Raw genomic sequence first — 21006 nt, forward strand, 5'->3', positions numbered from 1 at the left:
CTTTAGTCGCACGTTGTCCCGCGTCGTGCGTCGGCGCTGATGTCCACACTACCACTGCGCATGCTATAGCGCCTAGCGTATCGTGCCACATGCGTGCGTCTCGTGCCAACTGTTTGCTCCCCCTCCTGTTTTGCCTCGCGAGGGTGACGCAGGCAGTGTCTGCTATTCTAAAAAATCGACTGCTCGAGCTGCATGACCGTTGACTGGTTACCTCGTGTTTATGTAGGCACTAGATCACACATCGGCGCCCCACCACTCGTTGAAGGCAATGCTTCTGCTTTATTCAATAAATAAAAATAACAAGACGAAATAACAATACAGCATTCCGAAACCATACCCAGTTATGCAAAATTCACGCGATACTTCCAACATTCCACGACGCAATTACTAGAGCTCCCCACGTGGTAAGATGCAGGCGGCATATTTTTTTAATTATTTCGGCCTTTAAACGTCACCATATAATTGATGACGTAAGATGCCTTCATTTATGATTGGTACATGGTGATCTGGTGAAATGGACAAGAAGGACTGTTTAAAGGAATGCTTCGTGTATCTGCTTCTCTTCTTGTGCGTCGTCCTTTTGTTCTCAAATTCATTCCAGAGTGAGCCAGGGCGACCAACGAAGTATTTTATTAGGTACTGTTTTCAAAGCCAACTCAAGCAATTTTTCGAGGTCAGTGGATCTCAATAAAATTCACTGGGTACATTAACTTGCAAGTATGTGCTATTCATGCCACATTGCAAGCTTGAGAGCTTCGCAGATTGTTTTCAAATGAATTTTATAGCTTGCCTCGAAACGCTCACCTAGCTTGCTTGAATTAACGACACCATTGTGTGTGTGACGTTCGGGTTTGTCTGGAGGAAGCGTCAACCTGACGTGCCACTGCCGCGTCTGTTTCTCTGCTATGAATTGTGCGGGTTTGGCCGGCGCTTCCTTGGTTGAGCGTGCGATTTCCTTTTGATTGTTGATGGGCGTGTGATAGGTGCCAAGTATTATCGCGTTGTGAGCCAAACACGATTCGCAATATATTCACCATAACAGCGTAAGCGTTTTAGCCGATCGCCGCGGACGACGTGGAGAGGTAGTGTTATATGGTCCTGCAGCGTCAGACAAATCTTTACGTCTCACGTTGAAGCGCACTCGGTTGGGTTTCGGTATTGCTATTGCGTTTTTCAGTAATTAAAAAATATTTTCTAACTTTTTCAGCATTTCTGTTATCGGGTACGTGAGAAGAGTGTCTGAGGAACGTAAAAGCACCATTATTCTGACATGGTCAAAAATCGCCAAAGTTGGCGTATAATTTATCTTTTCTTTCATCCTCGTGTTGCAATAGGTCTTTGCTTTTTTGACTATCTGGAGTCATCAAGTTCTTTATGTTACTGAGCTTTCATATGAATAGAATTTAATACGGCTTATACCTAAGTCATTATGCGGAACCACTCAGCGAATGCCGATGGTCTATATATAGGCAACCATTTTTGTACAAGTTTAACTATCCTGTAACGTAAAAATACTGCATTTTCTAACAATTCTTTCCTAATAATAAATACCACTTGTTCATGCTTTATAGTTTGTAGCTCGCGCATTCCTTCGGGGGGAGGGGGAATCCTGTTACGTAGAAGGCAGTGACTGATTGTAGAGGCGGAGAAGGAAGAAGTGCTCTAGAATAAACCTAGCTTATGAGCCAGGCCACGTCTCCAGTCATGATAGCGTCACACACACACACACACACACACACATACATATATATATATATATATATATATATATATATATATATATATATATATATATATATATATAGAAGAAAGGCAGTGTATACCCAAGGGCTCGTTTTTCTGTGTTTTTACACAATAATAATGATATCTAACAGACAATAATGCGAAGGAAAGTATGGAAGAAGATATTAGACCAAATTTTAATGTGAATATGAAGAAAAGTGGATGAAAAGATAACTTGCCGTGGGCAGGATTCGAACCTACGACCTTCGAATGACGCGTTCGATGCTCTACCACTGAGCTACCACGACAGCTATCCCCCCAGCCACTTTATAGGGTTTATATGTGATTTAAACGTGGGAGTGTCAGTCAGCGCCACCAGTAGCCATGGCGGCGAGTGTGGCACATCTTTTGAGCCTGTTTGGCGTCACGTAGCACGTGAACTTGTTACGAGTGGGCAGCTGACCAATAGTCCCTCGTATACAACCTAAAGGCACTAAGTCTGCCAGTACGAGAACCTCGTTAATGAAGAAGGAAAAAAGTGTATACCTAAAGGCTCGTTTGTCTGTGTTTTTACACAATATTAATGAGATCTAACAGACAATAATGCGAAGGAAAGTATAGAGGAAGATATTAGACCAAATTTTAATGTGAATATGAAGAAAAGTGGATGAAAAGATAACTTGCCGTGGGCAGGATTCGAACCTACGACCTTCGAATGACGCGTTCGATGCTCTACCACTGAGCTACCACGACAGCTATCCCCCCAGCCACTTTATAGGGTTTATATGTGATTTAAACGTGGGAGTGTCAGTAAGCGCCACCAGTAGCCATGGCGGCGAGTGTGGCACACTCTTTTGAGCCTGTTTGACGTCACGTAGCACGTGAACTTGTTACGAGTGGGCAGCTGACCAATAGTCCCTCGTATACAACCTAAAGGCACTAAGTCTGCCAGTACGAGAACCTCGTTAATGAAGAAGGAAAAAAGTGTATACCTAAAGGCTCGTTTGTCTGTGTTTTTACACAATATTAATGAGATCTAACAGACAATAATGCGAAGGAAAGTATGGAAGAAGATATTAGACCAAATTTTAATGTGAATATGAAGAAAAGTGGATGAAAAGATAACTTGCCGTGGGCAGGATTCGAACCTACGACCTTCGAATGACGCGTTCGATGCTCTACCACTGAGCTACCACGACAGCTATCCCCCCAGCCACTTTATAGGTTTTATATGTGATTTAAACGTGGGAGTGTCAGTAAGCGCCACCAGTAGCCATGGCGGCGAGTGTGGCACACTCTTTTGAGCCTGTTTGGCGTCACGTAGCACGTGAACTTGTTACGAGTGGGCAGCTGACCAATAGTCCCTCGTATACAACCTAAAGGCACTAAGTCTGCCAGTACGAGAACCTCGTTAATGAAGAAGGAAAAAAGTGTATACCTAAAGGCTCGTTTGTCTGTGTTTTTACACAATATTAATCAGATCTAACAGACAATAATGCGAAGGAAAGTATGGAAGAAGATATTAGACCAAATTTTAATGTGAATATGAAGAAAAGTGGATGAAAAGATAACTTGCCGTGGGCAGGATTCGAACCTACGACCTTCGAATGACGCGTTCGATGCTCTACCACTGAGCTACCACGACAGCTATCCCCCCCGCCACTTTATAGGGTTTATATGTGATTTAAACGTGGGAGTGTCAGTAAGCGCCACCAGTAGCCATGGCGGCGAGTGTGGCACACTCTTTTGAGCCTGTTTGGCGTCACGTAGCACGTGAACTTGTTACGAGTGGGCAGCTGACCAATAGTCCCTCGTATACAACCTAAAGGCACTAAGTCTGCCAGTACGAGAACCTCGTTAATGAAGAAGGAAAAAAGTGTATACCTAAAGGCTCGTTTGTCTGTGTTTTTACACAATATTAATGAGATCTAACAGACAATAATGCGAAGGAAAGTATAGAGGAAGATATTAGACCAAATTTTAATGTGAATATGAAGAAAAGTGGATGAAAAGATAACTTGCCGTGGGCAGGATTCGAACCTGCGACCTTCGAATGACGCGTTCAATGCTCTACCACTGAGCTACCACGACAGCTATCCCCCCAGCCACTTTATAGGGTTTATATGTGAATTAAACGTGGGAGTGTCAGTCAGCGCCACCAGTAGCCATGGCGGCGAGTGTGGCACACTCTTTTGAGCCTGTTTGGCGTCACGTAGCACGTGAACTTGTTACGAGTGGGCAGCTGACCAATAGTCCCTCGTATACAACCTAAAGGCACTAAGTCTGCCAGTACGAGAACCTCGTTAATGAAGAAGGAAAAAAGTGTATACCTAAAGGCTCGTTTGTCTGTGTTTTTACACAATATTAATCAGATCTAACAGACAATAATGCGAAGGAAAGTATGGAAGAAGATATTAGACCAAATTTTAATGTGAATATGAAGAAAAGTGGATGAAAAGATAACTTGCCGTGGGCAGGATTCGAACCTACGACCTTCGAATGACGCGTTCGATGCTCTACCACTGAGCTACCACGACAGCTATCCCCCCAGCCACTTTATAGGGTTTATATGTGATTTAAACGTGGGAGTGTCAGTAAGCGCCACCAGTAGCCATGGCGGCGAGTGTGGCACACTCTTTTGAGCCTGTTTGGCGTCACGTAGCACGTGAACTTGTTACGAGTGGGCAGCTGACCAATAGTCCCTCGTATACAACCTAAAGGCACTAAGTCTGCCAGTACCAGAACCTCGTTAATGAAGAAGGAAAAAAGTGTATACCTAAAGGCTCGTTTGTCTGTGTTTTTACACAATATTAATGAGATCTAACAGACAATAATGCGAAGGAAAGTATAGAGGAAGATATTAGACCAAATTTTAATGTGAATATGAAGAAAAGTGGATGAAAAGATAACTTGCCGTGGGCAGGATTCGAACCTACGACCTTCGAATGACGCGTTCGATGCTCTACCACTGAGCTACCACGACAGCTATCCCCCCAGCCACTTCATAGGGTTTATATGTGAATTAAACGTGGGAGTGTCCCTCAGAGCCACCAGTAGCCATGGCGGCGAGTGTGGCACATCTTTTGAGCCTGTTTGACGTCACGTAGCACGTGAACTTGTTACGAGTGGGCAGCTGACCAATAGTCCCTCGTATACAACCTAAAGGCACTAAGTCTGCCAGTACGAGAACCTCGTTAATGAAGAAGGAAAAAAGTGTATACCTAAAGGCTCGTTTGTCTGTGTTTTTACACAATATTAATGAGATCTAACAGACAATAATGCGAAGGAAAGTATAGAGGAAGATATTAGACCAAATTTTAATGTGAATATGAAGAAAAGTGGATGAAAAGATAACTTGCCGTGGGCAGGATTCGAACCTGCGACCTTCGAATGACGCGTTCAATGCTCTACCACTGAGCTACCACGACAGCTATCCCCCCAGCCACTTTATAGGGTTTATATGTGAATTAAACGTGGGAGTGTCAGTCAGCGCCACCAGTAGCCATGGCGGCGAGTGTGGCACACTCCTTTGAGCCTGTTTGGCGTCACGTAGCACGTGAACTTGTTACGAGTGGGCAGCTGACCAATAGTCCCTCGTATACAACCTAAAGGCACTAAGTCTGCCAGTACGAGAACCTCGTTAATGAAGAAGGAAAAAAGTGTATACCTAAAGGCTCGTTTGTCTGTGTTTTTACACAATATTAATGAGATCTAACAGACAATAATGCGAAGGAAAGTATAGAGGAAGATATTAGACCAAATTTTAATGTGAATATGAAGAAAAGTGGATGAAAAGATAACTTGCCGTGGGCAGGATTCGAACCTGCGACCTTCGAATGACGCGTTCAATGCTCTACCACTGAGCTACCACGACAGCTATCCCCCCAGCCACTTCATAGGGTTTATATGTGAATTAAACGTGGGAGTGTCCCTCAGAGCCACCAGTAGCCATGGCGGCGAGTGTGGCACATCTTTTGAGCCTGTTTGGCGTCACGTAGCAAGTGAACTTGTTACGAGTGGGCAGCTGACCAATAGTCCCTCGTATACAACCTAAAGGCACTAAGTCTGCCAGTACGAGAACCTCGTTAATGAAGAAGGAAAAAAGTGTATACCTAAAGGCTCGTTTGTCTGTGTTTTTACACAATATTAATGAGATCTAACAGACAATAATGCGAAGGAAAGTATAGAGGAAGATATTAGACCAAATTTTAATGTGAATATGAAGAAAAGTGGATGAAAAGATAACTTGCCGTGGGCAGGATTCGAACCTGCGACCTTCGAATGACGCGTTCAATGCTCTACCACTGAGCTACCACGACAGCTATCCCCCCAGCCACTTCATAGGGTTTATATGTGAATTAAACGTGGGAGTGTCCCTCAGAGCCACCAGTAGCCATGGCGGCGAGTGTGGCACACTCTTTTGAGCCTGTTTGGCGTCACGTAGCACGTGAACTTGTTACGAGTGGGCAGCTGACCAATAGTCCCTCGTATACAACCTAAAGGCACTAAGTCTGCCAGTACGAGAACCTCGTTAATGAAGAAGGAAAAAAGTGTATACCTAAAGGCTCGTTTGTCTGTGTTTTTACACAATATTAATGAGATCTAACAGACAATAATGCGAAGGAAAGTATAGAGGAAGATATTAGACCAAATTTTAATGTGAATATGAAGAAAAGTGGATGAAAAGATAACTTGCCGTGGGCAGGATTCGAACCTGCGACCTTCGAATGACGCGTTCAATGCTCTACCACTGAGCTACCACGACAGCTATCCCCCCAGCCACTTCATAGGGTTTATATGTGAATTAAACGTGGGAGTGTCCCTCAGAGCCACCAGTAGCCATGGCGGCGAGTGTGGCACATCTTTTGAGCCTGTTTGGCGTCACGTAGCAAGTGAACTTGTTACGAGTGGGCAGCTGACCAATAGTCCCTCGTATACAACCTAAAGGCACTCAGTCTGCCAGTACCCAGTACGAGACCTTCGTTAATGAAGAAGGAAAGAAGTGTAGGGCTCGTTATATATATATATATATATATATATATATATATATATATATATATATATATATATATATATATATATATATATATATATATATATATATATATATATATATATATATATATGATTCAATAAAGAAATTCTCTGGGTCCGTCGCAAATATAATTAAGAATGAAGGAGCACACTTACGAAAATTTGATAATTGTTTACTCTACGTTTCGGCCGTGGCACGGCCTTCGTCAGGATCCAACGAAGGCCGTGCCACGGCCGAAACGTAGAGTAAACAATTACCAAATTTTCATAAGTGTGCTCCTTCATTCTTAATTATATATATATATATATATATATATATATATATATATATATATATATATATATATATATATATATATATATATATATATATATGACGCTACGATGAATGGGCGACGTGGCCTGGCTCATACGCCATGTTTATTCTATTTTCTCTTCTTCCTTCTCTGCCTCTACAAACCATCGCTTCATACGTCACACGATTCCCCCTCCCCCCGAAAGAATGCATGAATTACGAACAAGAAAAAGTAAACAAGGAGAGGTTGGAAAGTCACAAATGTCAAAACCCACAATTGGTTCTATGCTCCAGAGGAGTTCCGTGCACTTTCAAAGACTTCAGGAGGGAGTACAGCCGTCCGGTTAACACAGGCGTTCGGGTGGGCGAGGCTGACTGTGGCGTTCTGGAAGAAATAACCACGTCTTGCACAACTTCACTGACCATGACACGGCTTCGGCAGCTGCGAAGAACAAACGAGGTTGGACGTCCTTGTAGCCTTTGAAGGTCAGACGTTGTATGCGCCGAATTTTCTGTCCTGGGTGCTGTATTTTGTGTCGTGGCTGAGACATAACGAGTGCTTGCAGCCTGCATGTGCGAGAACCGAAGCTGATGGTATGATGCCTTTGTTCCTTCATTGTACACGTGGTAGCTACACGTCTCTTTCGTAGCTTTCTGTAATCTTCTCTCAGTTTGTTGAATCGTAAACACGGCGTTGAGAACTGGTGCAGGAAACTTTGTCGACGTTGCTTTCTGCGAAGATGGCTTAGGCATCGACTTCGTCTTTGCTTCTTTAATTGATGTTGTCTCTGATGATCTTTCAGCCACAAGTGTACTCGTGAGGAGGTTTCACTTGATCGTTGTTCTTGTTCGAGTAGCCGTTGCAGTTCTTGGAGTTCGTGGAGTTGCCTTTGTTGAAATTGCTCGTCTTCTTGTGAAAATTCGTCAGATGGGCCTCTTTCAGGAACATGAGTCTGCTTTCCTTTAGATGGTGATGTGATCAGTAGATTGTCGGTAGTCGACACTGTACTGCTAGGCTTGTCCTGCGATGAAAGCAGCGTGACAGGCTGATGAGAACGCTCCCAAGATGGTTGTGAGTCATCCTTGATTGTAAATGCTTCTGTCAGTTGACAATGCGCCGGCGTTGGTGGATTCGAAATTCCTGCAGTGCTTTGACTCACATGTGTGTTGTCACTTGACGATGAGAGCACAACAGACATGGATTCAGGTGGTTCTGATGGCGTATGTTTTTCTTTTTGTGGCTTAGTTAGGCTGACAATGTATGTCGAACGACCCTCGTCCGGAACGTCAGGGTAGGGGCTGGTATTGTGAGGATTCACTAGCTCGTCACGTCACGCGTGAATTCCGTCGCACGCTCGAAACCGTCTGGGCCTTGTGTGTGACACGAAGCATCAAGGAATTCGGGTGGTTCAGTAAAATGTGAAGTGTTGTGGTGCAGTGAACACGTTGAAAATGCCGATTTCATTGTTCTTGGGAAAGCCGGCTTTAGGTTTAGTCTTTTGCCGAAATGGTCTAAATTCCTGTCGGTATACGGAGGCTTTACCTCGTCTGTTGCGACGTGCAAGTTACTAGTCGGTGTTCGAATGCGTGACGTTTTTTCGGAAGAGTCATATGATGGTACAATGGTGGTATATTTTCTCTGAGGTCTCGTTTGGAAAATAGGCTTACTGCGGGAAGACTTCGCGTAACTGTGATGGGTCTGTTGAAAAGCCTTCCACTGATGAGGTATGAACAGGTCTTCATCGTAATCTTTGAAACGAATGATCATTTCTTCTTTGATCTTTTTCCAAGACTCATCGTTCTCGAAGATGTGGGTGAGGTAAAATTTGAATGCCTCACCTGAGATGTAGTCAGTAAAGTTGATGACCATTTCCCTTTCCGACCAAGATGCAGCGGTTGCGTGGTGCTCGAACAGGTCGAACCAGTCCTGTACAGGTCCATCGTCCACTGCTCCGGTGTACTTGGGGATGGGAAGGTCGTCTGATGGGGCTGTCATAATGCTGGTCTTGGTGTAGTGTTGGGATGTACTTTCGTGGTCCACGTTCGGTCACTGCGTCTTGCTGAGACGTTCGGAGATGGTGACTGATTGATGAAGTGGCCGCCAGGTCTTCATCCTGTCGACTTGTGTGACGCTACGATGAATGGGCGACGTGGCCTGGCTCATACGCCATGTTTATTCTGTTTTCACTTCTTCCTTCTCGGCTTCTACCAATAATCGCTACATACGTCACACGATTCCCCCTCCCCCCGAAAAAAGGCATGGATTACGAACAAGGAATGCTTTTGTGGCTTTTGGAGATTTTCCTATGGCGATGTCGCAGATGGTTTGATAGAAGGCACATTCTTGATCTTTGGTGGAGAATGTATCCACGACGATGGGTCTTTTTTCAATGTTCTTTGAGCCTTAAAAGTGGTTTCGATGAGGTTTCCTTTCGTCGTTGACAATGTTGAAGTATACGTTGACGTTGTAGTTTCTTGGTTTCGTCGACTTGCTTGTGGTGTGACATTGATCGTGTTGTGTAAGGATTCTTAGCAAGTCCTTCGCAGGCTTCTACGACGTGAACCAATGCAGATGTTTCCGGCACAAAACAATGTGCGGGGTTTCGTGCACTTGAATCTTCTGTATTCATAAATCGTTCATTGTTGGTGGTTGCCTGAAGATTACTTGTGTCATCAGAAGTCGCACCTGTGCTTTTGTTTTTATTGTTGGCAGTGAGGTTGCATACTGGATTCACGTCACTTCAATCTTGTAATTGATTAACACTAGACGCTTCTGCAGAAGACTTTCCTTCACAAGATGCTGATTGTGAATGCTTCTGTCTTTGTGGCACTGCTGAGCTGAATGCCAAGTCAGTTTGCAAAGTACGCATGCGGCATGAGGTATTAAATGCATCTCGGTCATCACTAGCGGATTCGATTCTTTTATGCAGCAGTGAGTTGAGCATTGGGGATATATCCGCGGATGAGGAACCAGGTGGAAGGTTGGGAACACGACCACGTGGTCTTTCCGTGAGCATGTGGCTAACTTCACCAGACGGGAATTGTACATTCATGCTCTGTACTCGAGTGCGTGAAGGCTGCTTATGACTGCGATGACTGAGTTTGAATGCACTGAGAGTGCGGGGGCTAATCGAATCATCGCTACATACGTCATATATATATATATATATATATATATATATATATATATATATATATATAGGGTTCCTGTCGAAACGTCGGCACAATAAACAGTTGTTATGTGAAAGCGCATCTACTTTCATATTTATATATATATATATATATATATATATATACATATATATACATATATATATATATATATATATATATATATATATATATATATATATATATATATATATACATATATATACATATATATATATATATATATATATATATATATATATATATATATATATATATATATATATATATATATATATTTATATATATATATATATTTATATATATATATATAGTTAAAAATAAAGGAGCACACTTACGAAAATTTAATAATTGTTTACTCTACGTTTCGGCCATGGCACGGCCTTCGTCAGGATTAACAGAAATACTAGTATGTGGCCGCTTTTATGGGCAGGCATGAATACATCAGTAAAAAACACGTGCGATCAGCATGTGAGTGTCACAAAAATTCTTTTCACAAAAGGGGGAGCAATCGTAATAATGAATAAGGCTTATTACCTTCGTGAGGCCCACAGGCAATTAAATGACCACACATTTTACAGATATTTGAGATATGACCCAACCGAGGAATTCAGGACCAAAGTAAAAGAAACTTTAAAAGAGCTTGTAAGAAAAAATAAAATTCCAGAAACTGTGCTTAAATCCTTAGTCCACCTGAGTCCGGTAGCTGGTAGATTTTATCTGCTTCCTAAGATTCATAAACAAAATAATCCAGGCCGGCCAATAATTTCAGGAATAGGAACCATTACGGAAAGCCTGTCTCGATATGCAGACAGCTTAATTAGTTCAATTCCTCCTAACTTTTCTTCATGTGTCAAGGACACTAATCACTTTCTGCGTGACATTGTAAATATGCGTGTTCCGAGTGAGGCTCTTCTGGTCACACTAGACGTGGTGTCACTGTACACAAATATACCCCATGCGGACGGGATTCGTTCTGTACTCCAAGCATACAATGACTCGGTAAATGACAAACCCATAGATGGTTCCACCTTGGGCACTATTTTATCACTGATACTCGAGCTTAACAACTTTGAATTTAACGGTGAACATTATGTTCAAACCAGCGGCACCTCGATGGGCACAAAAATAGGTCCCAATTATGCGAACATCTTCATGGGCATTCTAGAAAATAAGTTTCTCGCCACTCGTGACCCAAACCACTTTATTACAAACGCTTCATTGACGACATGTTCTTAATTTGGCACCATGGTGAAGCGGCATTACATTCTTTCATTGCAGACTTCAACAAAGTAGAACCATCCATCTCCTTTTCCCACTCTTATTCATCAGTCACCATAAACTTCCTTGACGTAAATGTAGCTTTAATCAATGGTAAACTAACGACAAACCTATACAGGAAGCCCACTGACCGACAAAGATATCTTCATTTTAAAAGTAGCCATGTCAAACACTGCAAAACAGGTATCCCCTATAGCCAAGCTATCCGTTTTAAAAGAATTTGTTCGGACAACAGGGATTTCACTCGCAACTGTGACCAGCTCCGTAAAGCATTAACCAAACAACAATATCCTTCACAAATAATTGACGACGCTCTCCAACGGGCCAAATGTCTCGATCGGAAAGAGCTCATCAGTAAAGACAAGCGATTAGCGCCACCTTCCCGAACCAACCTCGTTCTAACGCTTTCTGCATCTATTCCTAACGTGTCGCATATACTCAGAAAGCATTACAACATACTGACACAGAGCAATCGGCTTAAGGACATCTTCACTGAATCACCGCGGGTTGTATATCGGAGATCAAGGAACTTGCGCGACATGGTAACTTCTTCCAAGACTAGATTCATTGCTCCCATTGGTTGTCACCCCTGTAAAAAAACGCGATGTAAAGTTTGTGCGCACATGACCACTGCGACTGTTGCTAAAAGCACGGCATCTAACTTCTCACTTAGGATTAAAGGGGACTTAAACTGCGATAGCAGCAACATCATTTACTTACTTGAATGCTTAATCTGCCACATGCAATACATCGGTCAAACCGAGACATCTTTTCGCATCCGTTTCAACAACCACAAATCACACGTAAACAGTTTGCCACATCTTCCATTGTCCAAGCATTGTCATCCACCAGGTCATTCGTTTGACAAGATTATGGTGACACTATTAGAATCGGGCTTTAAATCGCACCATGATCGCGAAATTCGAGAATCGTTCTTGATTCACAAGTTCAACAGTCTGTTATCCGGCATTAACGAATGCGTAGGCAAAGTGTCATGCCTTTCTACAATGCCCTGACGTCCGAAATTTTGAGAAATATTTAAAGAAGCATCCCTGACGTATAATATACTTCCTAAAGGTTATCACATATTTATTTTTTTCATGCGTAATCCTAGTCGTCAATGGTGAATGTTACAAATGCCTTTTACATGCCCACAATCTTGTCTATTGTATTATATTTTAATGGTTTGGTTTGTAGTGCAGTCACGGCTGTTTAAAAGAATTTTTGTGACACTCACATGCTGATCACACGTGTTTTGTACTGACGTGTTCATGCCTGCCCATAAAAGCGGCCACATACTAGTATTTCTGTTAATCCTGACGAAGGCCGTGCCACGGCCGAAACGTAGAGTAAACAATTATCAAATTTTCGTAAGTGTGCTCCTTTATTCTTAATAATATTTGCACCGGACCCACAGAATTTCTTTTTTGAATCATATATATATATATATATATATATATATATATATATATATATATATATATATATATATATATATATATATATATATATATAGAGAGAGAGAGAGAGAGAGAGAGATAGATAGATAGATAGATAGATAGATAGATAGATAGATAGATAGATAGATAGATAGATAGATAGATAGATAGATAGATAGATAGATAGATAGATAGATAGATAATACAAATTCAATATAATACATATTGTCGCTCCACTTGTTGATCAGCACACCCACTAATAAAAGCATCATTTGTGTCTTGTGTTGCATCTCTCAGACGACGCGGCAGTCTGCTAACTTCAGAAAAATCTGGCCAACTGCATGTCCAAGTTTTCGAATGCACTTTCGCTGCAAATCGAGCGACTAGGCCGCGGAGAAGCATCGGAACTGGCTGAACAGTAAACAACCACACATCTCAGCAAGCGGAAGTTTGTTACGACTGATCGAGGTCGCCGATGACGTCAAATGCTGACGTCGTGTCACGCTACCAAAAAGGGCGGAGACATTACAAAAGGCTGCATCTTCCCCTCCTTCTGAAGGAGAAGGGTGGTGAAACCACGTGAGAGCTTGAAACAAGCTGAAAGCGATGTTGCAACCCCACTAACTTCGCCAATAGCATGACATCGCAAAACTATTGCGGCAGCCAGTTCACGAAGTAAAAGTGCACGTATTTCTTTTTATATTAAGGTTTGGACCTTAGGGTTGTTTACTGGTCCTTTAAGGTGAATACTATTTTGTTCTGACAATCCGCCTTTGGGAGCCCTTATTTGCGTATGCGGTGGCTGTTGGACATGTCAGGCTCACAACCATAGATCGGTTAGTAAGATAGAAGCGGACGACAGTAGTACATTGGAAAGGATAGCCACACTGAAAAACATTTACAATTGTTCATTCCTCGTCACAATTACATTGTCACGAAATAATGAAATGTCATCATTCTTAGACTAAGTGCTTTAATTTCTGCAAGAGTACCCGGACGTTTATTTCTTCTTCTTTCGAGAATGTTAAATCAGTGTGTGAGTATGATTCACGTTGTTCACGTTTCTAGTTTGATTTAAATCCTGTTTATAAAAGTGCGACGAACAATTAGTCGAATGAATGACCGTGAAGGTTACTTAAAGGGGAACTGACAAAAAAATTTGCGGCCGAGATAACCTGTGCGGTTAATTGCCATGAGCATTCGTATATCATCTGCAAAATACCAACCGCGAATATAGCTGGGAAGGTATTTTTAAAGGAATTTTGAGGTTTGCGTGAGCCCTCAACTCCATCGTGCCCTTGACACCATCGAAGGGGACCATTTGGGGACACCTTACATTCCTCACGTCAGCATGTTGCAGTCAGCAAAACAAGTTATCATGACGTCATAGCCACCATTTTTCTTTTTTTTGCGTTTGTTCCCGCAGCTTATTCGCAGTGTTTATGGACTGTCGCGCCACCTAACGGAATTCAGGAGCGTCCTATCAAGGATTATAAAGAGGCAGACGCTCCCCCTTGTTCGGCGGTTAAATTGTCAGCAAGAAACGAACACAAACCACTTTGTATGTTGCGTGCACCAGTGAATATACCGGACCATCCGTGACACCATAAATCATATTTGCAGCTTAAGGCGCTCCGTGTGTGTGTACTGTCTCTCTTCGTCCGTGTCGTTTTCGCGCCTTAAGCTGCAAATATGTTAAACCAACAAGCCCAGTCTGCTATTCTTACACCATAAATCAGATATTCTTGCGAGAGGCAAAGTATTCGTGAAAATACGTGACACCTTCCGCTTTAATTTATAGCCCACCGAGTGCACATATCAGCTTCGCGAGATCGTCTGCAGCCTCGTTGGATAGTTAAATGCTATTGTATAACCTTTGCAGTTGAAACTCACCTTGTTTTACCTGCGTATAGCACTCGTCGATGCTTTTGTAGTGCATGAATTCCATAACATTCATTGCAAGTGGAAAGTAGCGCAGGCTCACGATTTGCGCTTCCGAACCTTGGCGCAAGCTGCGCCGCTTGTTTTACGCTCTTCGAAAGATGGCAGCACACTGCCAGTGATTCCTTTCTTGCCTGGTATTGGAGCGAAATTTTATCCGCACCCTCAGATAAACGTGGTGAGTGACGCTGTGTCGCGGCTGTGCAATGACGCGTTGTTGGTGCCATCGAAGTCGTTCGGTGGAGAGAATTTCTCAGATTACCTTCAGCATTGATGTTCAAAGGAATCGTCTTGACGTCGAAGATTTTTCATTGGACGTAGATGGTTGTCAACGCGCTGAGAGTGACAGTGACGATAAACCATCAGCCGCTAGCTCACGAGCAGCGAGTTGCACTTCTCGTCATGTCGTGTGTTTTTTTTTTTTTTTCACGCTCGTAAGTCACTTTGATTGTATTTATTTTATAATATCCTTCATGGGAGCTCAACTAAAAAACGTATTTTTTGCGCATTGCATGTAGCTTAAAACAGGGAATATTACAAAACACCGCATGCCGCCAATACGCTCGAGCTCGACCAGCGAAGTGAACTGGTTAGAGCAGTGAAATATGCAGTTACGACTATGGTCCACGCTAACTTCTCCTGCACTTCACCGGTGCCGTCCGAACGACGATGTTGTATGACAAATTTTCACAATTTTGACGTGGCGAAAAGCGTACGCGTGTATTCGTTTCGATATCCTTGTTTCGATCGCGCTGATGCAACCTGCAACAACCGAGTACAGCAAATTGCGCACTGTTGGAGTCTGATCATGGCTGTGACGCAAGCTCTACTTAATGAGAAGTTAAATTCTTGTGTTTCGTTGATGAAGCAGTTACATGATGCTTACAGCGCAAGTAGCGACGACGGCGTAATATGTTTGCAAACCATCGCTACGATAAACATTCGATCCTGTGCAGCTGCGACGGCGTGCAACTCGCTAGTGGCCTACTACTGTGGCGAATTCGCCAAACAGGCTCGGCACAAATGATCTCGGAGTGCCGTTTAGTTCATACGTGAATTCTAGTTCGCGCACTTTTGTGCATCACGCACAGGACTACACTAACCATCGTTAAAACACGGATGATCCGCAGACACCACCACGCTTCGCACTGCGGCAAGAAATGAGGTAGCGAACATTCAGCAGTTCCTATAGTTTGGGAAAGTACTTTGGTCGGATATACATTCGTTTGACGATCAAGAGTTCATCCGGTGAAAGCGGCACTGGGAGTACGTCCGTGCGTCCTATTTTTTTCTATGTGAGTTCACAGGTTGATCATCCCTCCGCAGCCATCTTGGCTTGCATGGCGTGCCACCTATAGGCTGTGGGCTTTGCGAATACCAAATTTTGTATTACGTGACGTGCATTGATGCCAAAGGTATGTTATTGGTGCAAACATGATAATCATCAGGTTCGTGTCATGTAACAACACGACTAAATAATGCACTCGGGGCTGTCTCGCGGGCTTCACGTGTGCGAAATTCCATATTACCTGACGCGAACGGACGACATAGGTAAATAACACGTCCAAACATGATAATTATGACATGCGTGTCATTTAACAACATGACTACATGCCACACTCATGGTGCGCTCGCGGCTGTTTCGCCAGTTTCGCACACGCCAAATTTGGTATCACGTGAATGGATCACGAAAGTATGCAACTAGTGCAAGCATGATAATCATGAGATGCATGTCATGAGAGAACATAACTGGATGCCACATTCAAGGCGCCAATACACTTCGGCGTGACCAGGCGCGCGTGCGCACCGGCGTTCGTCTCGTCGCGACAAGCCGGCGATGCCACACCAGGCGCCAATCTGCATGCCATATACACGCAGGCACGCGCCGCGCTGCTTTGACGCATGCGCGTTTGAGCACGCCAGGCGCCCCTCTGTCACGGAGACAGACCCAGTGCTGTCTGGGTGAAACAAGTGGCTTTGAAAAGAGAAAAAAGGAAGAAAAAAGTGCAGTCCCATTACTGCCTCTCTAATCGAGGGCACCTCCACAGTTATCTGCAGGGAAGGGGGGGAATGGGAATTAAAGAGATGGAAGAGAAGGGTAGTGAAAAGCATTCGATCACTCGCATCACGCACGCGCGCGTAAGAAACCGAACGCGGCACACGCAAGCCACTGAAAGACCGCCGAGAAGCGAAGAAAAAAAAAAACACCACCACACAGGTAGAAAGAAGCTTGGGCGCTCCCTGACCACGAGGGAAGTGGAGAGAGTGTCTGCTCCCACGGGGCAACGCCCCCGTGGCGGAGAGGGAGTGATGTACATCCTCAGGGCGATGTCAGGCGAACAGCCTTTGCCCCGCGCGAGGAGAGAGGATGCTGCTCCTGCGACTCTGCGAGAGCTTAGCTGGTGGCTGGCAACTGCTGGCTCACGTGACGCTCAGGCGGTGATCTAGCGTGATGTCGAGGTATCACACCTATCGTCGCCACGGCAGAACGCGTCCCCGGAACGTGAGGCGGCCAACTTCGCATCGCCCCCTGAGGGTGGGGTGGACGAGAAGCGCTTCGGTCTTGGCAGTGGAGAGCTGAAGCGCAATACTCGAGATGAAAGCATCCACGGCCTCGATAGAGCGCTTGATGCTCTGTCGCACCTGCTTCCCGCACGAATTGGGTCCACTTGCAAAGAGGGCGACATCGTCCGCATAGATGGCAATGCGCACCGCGTACTGCAAGTCACGCGGGATGTAGTCCACGACGCACGCGAGGGCGAGATTGAACAGCATGGGGCCCAAAATGCTGCCCTGCGGCTCACCAGCAGTGGACAGGCGAGGCGCGCTGAGGTCGCCAGCAATGCGGACACGGAAGGTTCTGCCCCCGAGGAACTCCTCGACGTACCCGAACAGCCTGCCACACACACCCATTGCACGTAGAGCGTCCAAAACGGCCACATGAAGCAGGCAATCGAAAGCACTCTTGATGTCGAGGAGAACCAAATATCCGGCTTCACCGCGGAGCTTCGCATCCTCCAAAATGGTGACAACGTCGGAGGTGCAATCCGCGGTTGATCGGTGGCAGCGGAAGCCACTCTGCACGTCCGCCAGGAAGTTTAGGGCCGCAGCTATCCACTCGAGACGCTTGAGAGCCATGGCCCCCATCACCCTCCCAGCAGCTGACGTAAGCGAAACCGGCCTGCAGGAGGTCGGTTCCGAAATGGGCTTGCCCTTTTTGCGTACCGGAACGACGATCGCCTCCTTCCGCGTCGCCGGAAACGCACCAGAGTGCCAGATGCTGTTGTATCCCTCGAGCAGGCCAGGAAGTTGGTAATACGGGTTGCAGCGCGAGCACGAATGTGCTAGAAGAAACAGACGAAAGTCGAGGCACGGAAGGCAAAGAGGACAACACGAACGCTGACTACCCACTGAATTTTATTATTCGCAGCACACATGATAATATATACAACAGGCAACCTATGGACAGCACACGTGAGCAACGTGACATATTCTGGGGAATGTTCTGATAAAAAGAAGGTACAAAAATGGCTAACCCTTATTCAAAAGCGCAAACTCTTTGTCATGCAAGGCCACCGAAGGTTGGCTCAGGCATCCGTCACCATTTTTTCTAATAAAGTACGCTTCAGCTATTTCCCGAGTTAACTTGCCCATGTAGCCTGCCAGCACACTCACGCCCGGAAATCGAAGCTGGCACCCGCAGCTTTTGCAGTGCAAAACAAGGTTTGAACTGATTCCTTTGCATATATCATTCATATGTTCTCCTAACCTTTTATTAATGCACCGCCCAGTTTGGCCTATATAAGAACGACCGCACGTTAAAGGAATCATGTAAACAACACCAACTGCACAATCTACAAATTTATTTATGTGTTTTGCGGCGCATGTCCAACTTTTTTTGGTGATTCCACTAAGTCACTCATCCGTCATTCTGCAAATCTGGCTTACTTTGCACGGAGCTGATAAAACTACATCCACACCATATCTCGAGCCCACCTTCTTCAAACTATGAGATGTATTGTGGAATATTGATATATATTATAATATTATATATTATTATAATATATTGATATAGTATTATTGATATATTATAATATTAGATATATTGCGCCGTAAAACACATAAATAAATTTGTAGATTGTGCAGTTGGTGTTGTTTACATGATTCCTTTAACGTGCGGTCGTTGTTATATAGGCCAAACTGGGCGGTGCATTAATAAAAGGTTAGGAGAACATATGAATGATATATGCAAAGGAATCAGTTCAAACCTTGTTTTGCACTGCAGAAGCTGCGGTGGCAGCTTCGATTTCCGGGCGTGAGTGTGCTGGCACGCTACATGGACAAGTTAACTCGGGAAATAGCTGAAGCGTACTTTATTAGAAAAAATGGTGACGGATGCGTGAGCCAACCATCCGTGGCCTTGCATGACAAAGAGTTTGCGCTTTTGGATAAGGGTTAGCCATTTTTGTACCTTCTTTTTATCAGAACATTCCCCAGAATATATCACGTTGCTCACGTGTGCTGTTCAAAGGTTGCCTGTTGTATATATTATCATGTGTGCTGCGAATAATAAAATTCAGTTGGTAGTCAGCGCTCGTGTTGTTCTCTTTGCCTTCCGTGCCTCGACTTTCGTCTGTTTCTTCTAGCACATTCGTGCTCGCGCTGCAACCCGTATTATCATGAATTCAGACCAACTAGCCCAAATCGCCATTCTTCTTCAGGAAGTTGGCTTTCGTCGAGGTTTCGCAGCATCTGGTACGTGATTCCGTCACTTCCAGGTGCCGAATTGTTCCTCCACGTCGCAAGGACGTGACACAGCTCGCCAAGGGTGAAGTCCTCCGTACAGAGGGCCTCTATCTGCCACACAATCTCCGACGTGGGGAAAAAGCGCTGAGGAGCAAACAGTTCGGGCCGGTGATGCGCTGGCAGAGGGGGCAGCTGCACTGCGTCAGGGACGAGCGGTGTCTGCGAGTAGTTCCGTCAGCTGGGCCATGGTTAGGTGCAGGGCGATAGCGATGGAGAGGACCAGAGCCTGCGGGACACGCGATCGCAACATCGCCCTGAACACCCGCCAGGTGCATCGGCTGTAGCGCTGCTGTTCGAAGGAGCGGCAGAGGCTGGACCAGCTTTCGGCGCAGCCATGGTGGGCGTGGCGCCTGCACACCGCGTCGATGCGGTTGTAGACCGTCCAATTTTCCGCCCTCCCTGAGCGCTCAGCTCGGCGTTGAATCTGACGACGAGCAGCCTGGAGGTTCAGCTGTTTGATATCCGGCACAGGCGTGTTGGCAGGAACGCGGCACTTCACTGTAGCCTCGCGCGCGCACTCGGCAATGTGTGTAAACACGTTGCCCGCGACTTGCACTGAATCACAAAGTTCGCAAAACCGTGAAAAATTCACCAACGAATAGGCGCGCGTCTCATCAGGCCGGGTGCAGAGGGGCTCGAGGCAGATGGGGTAGTGATCCGACCCTCCGTGTCGGGGCTTCCGGACCACCGATAACGGCAGTCTTCCGTGACAAAGGAGAGGTCGATCGCACTAGGACCCCAACTGTGCCTCAGGAAGGTGTGCCTGCCATCGTTCAGGAGATGGAGACCGGCGGTGAGGGACGCATCCAACACTTTCCGGCCCGGATTGTTCACCCCCGCACTTCCCCACGCCGTGTGGTGACAGTTGAAATCACCACACACAACTGCCGAGGCACCAAGGCGGTCCACCAGTCGGACGATAAACTCGGGGTCCCAGAGTCAAGGGTGGCGCACGTAAACACTAGCTATCGCCGTGTCTGTCGCACGAACGCGCACTCGCACAGCAACGCACTCGACGCCAGGACACAGGATATCAGCGATGTCAACTGGGGATTGGGGTTGTCGCGCACGCACATAAATAGACGCGCGGGAGGATCCCGGTGAATGCAACAGTTGCGCGCAGTGGGGGCTGACACAGTCGGCACGCTGACACTCGGTTGCGCTGTGATAAGCCACGTAGCCGGGGATATTGAGCTCCCCAGCACGAACAGGCGTTTCCTGAAGAGCCAGGACATCGTGTTCGCGCTGGGGAAGTGAGCGGACAAGCTCACGGCGACGGCGGCGGAGAGAACGGGTGTTCCACTGGAGTATCCGCGG

The 21006-nt window shown here is 45.2% G+C and overlaps 1 protein-coding gene across 4 annotated transcripts in view; it reads right to left on the bottom strand.

Annotated features, from left to right (window-relative positions):
* The window catches only part of LOC119175552 (coiled-coil domain-containing protein 125-like), a 189507-nt gene that overhangs the window by 144842 nt on the left and 23659 nt on the right, over positions 1 to 21006 (bottom strand). The window lies entirely within an intron of this gene.

The sequence above is a fragment of the Rhipicephalus microplus genome, chromosome X (assembly GCF_043290135.1).
Source record: "Rhipicephalus microplus isolate Deutch F79 chromosome X, USDA_Rmic, whole genome shotgun sequence".
NCBI lineage: Eukaryota > Metazoa > Arthropoda > Arachnida > Ixodida > Ixodidae > Rhipicephalus > Rhipicephalus microplus.